Source organism: Eumetopias jubatus, unplaced genomic scaffold (assembly GCF_037043125.1).
Source record: "Eumetopias jubatus isolate StellerSeaLion01/CBP00866 unplaced genomic scaffold, mEumJub1_p1.0 scaffold_10, whole genome shotgun sequence".
Classification (NCBI taxonomy): Eukaryota; Metazoa; Chordata; class Mammalia; order Carnivora; family Otariidae; genus Eumetopias; species Eumetopias jubatus.
The window spans coordinates 45,065,401-45,067,565 of NW_028274816.1; the positions used below are offsets into that span (position 1 = coordinate 45,065,401).

At 37.1% G+C, this 2,165-nt stretch overlaps 1 non-coding gene across 1 annotated transcript; it reads left to right on the plus strand.

Moving 5' to 3' along the window:
* The first annotated feature begins 1,231 nt into the window (after positions 1 to 1,231).
* Positions 1,232 to 1,395, plus strand: LOC114224474 (U1 spliceosomal RNA). Its single transcript, XR_003612379.1, has one exon. It is a non-coding gene; the product is annotated as a U1 spliceosomal RNA (small nuclear RNA).
* Positions 1,396 to 2,165: the final 770 nt, after the last annotated feature.

A 2,165-nucleotide genomic window follows, 5' to 3' on the forward strand; every position in this document is an offset into this window, starting at 1 on the left:
ACAAATATAAAACTGGATAAAGTCATCAAATACAAACATTTAAGGATTCTGGAAATTGACCAAAGGTAAATGATTAATTGGAAGTGGTTATGCATGAAAAACTGCTAGACATTTGAGTCAGTGGCCCTCTTCCTAGGGCTTCCCCTGTCCACTTCCCCACATTGCTTGGCACCATAATTTTGTCAGGGCAAAGCTAACTGTGAAAAACGTCATCTCTAATGCCAAAGGGAGCTGACCTGTTTTGGAGTGGGAAGCAAACCTGTAATTGGTGATACTGTCAGTAAACGTGCAAACTCAGAAGAAAATTAATGAGGGAAAACCCACAGATTTGTTAATATGAGGTTGCAGCCCCACTTGAGGTGAGTGGTGAAACAGCCAGAAATTTAATGGGGAGATACTGCAAGAACAAATAAGCTATTCACACGTCATGGTTATCCAGAGAACCTCTGGTGGGTAGGTGCAGGTAAGACTCAAGAGAGCACAGAAGAAACTAAAACTAAACCTTAAGGCAAAATTGAAAACTGCCCAAACATGGACTGCTCTCCCCAACCTAAGTACAAATCAATCAGCAGAATGTGGTGCATGGAAGAGTCCAAGACATATGAGTACAACATCTTCCCAATCATCATCTGACTATGGATCTACACAGATGCAGTGGCAACTCTTAAGCCAAGCTAAAAAAAAAAGATAAGAATTCAAAAACTAAGCAAATACATCTAGTTACACATGATTAGAAGATGGATTCTACAAATTAAGCTCAGGCAAGTTATTAAAGAAAAAACCTTTCAGGAGAAAAACCCCAATCCAGAGTTGTTACTATATATTTTTTCCATGTCCAGTTTTCAATTAAAAAAAAAAAATCACAAGACACATAAATAAATAGGGAAGTATGAGCTATACTCAGGGGAAAAAAGGAATCATTATAAACTAATGCTGAGTTGGCCCAGATGTTGAATTTGGATTTAGCAGACTGAGACTTCAAAGCAGCTATTATAATAAACATGTTCAGAGAATTAAAGAACACTATGTTTAAAGAATTAAAGAAAAACCCGTTTCACACCATATGCAAATATTAATTCAAAATGGACAAGCAACCTAAATAACAGCAAAACCATAAAAATCTTAGAAGAAAACATAAGGGTAAATCATCATGATCTTGGACCTGGCAATGAATTCTTAGATAAGACACCAAAAGCATGAACAACAAAAGAAAAAAAAAAAATAGACAGATACACTTACCTGGCATTGGAGATACCATGATCAGGAAGGTGGTTTTCCCAGGGCAAGACTTACCCATTGCACTCCAGATATGCTGACCCCTATGATTTTCCCAAATGTGGGAAACTTGACTGCATAATTTGGGGTAGTGGGGGACTGCATTTGTGCTCTCCCCTGGAAAAAAAAATAGATAAACTGGACTTCATAAAAATTAAACATTTTTGTGTATCAAAGTTTATTAAGAAAGCAAAAAGACAACATACAAAATGGGAAAAAATATTTGCAAATCATATATCTAATAATATTCTAGCATTTAGAATATATAAAGGACTCTTACAACTCAACAACAAAAAGATTAACACCCAATTTAAAAATGGGCAAAGTACTTGAATATGTCTTTTTGTACAGAAAATATACAAATAGGGCACCTGGGTGGCTCAGTTGGTTAAGCAACTGCCTTCAGCTCAGGTCATGATGCTGGAGTCCCGGGATCGAGTCCCACATCGGGCTCCCTGCTCAGCAGGGAGTCTGCTTCTCCCTCTGACCCTCTTCCCTCTCATGCTCTCTAATCTCTCATTCTCTCTCTCTCAAGTAAATAAATAAAATCTTTTTAAAAAGGAAAGAAAGAAAATATACAAATAGCCCACAAGTATACAAAAAGATGTTCAACAGAGCATTAATTTTGAGAGAAATGCAAAGCAAAACCACAATGAGGTAACACTTCACATTTCACAGAGAAAGTAACAAGAACTGGCGAGGATATAGAGAAATTGGAATGTTCATACGTTGCTGGTGGTAATGTAGTCTGGTACAGCCATTGTGGAAAATAGTTTGGTGATTCTCCAAAAGGCTACACATAGAATTGCCAAATGACCCAGCATTTTCCACTCTTAGGAATATACTCCAAAGAACTGAAAACATGTACACAAACAAAAACACATGCATGC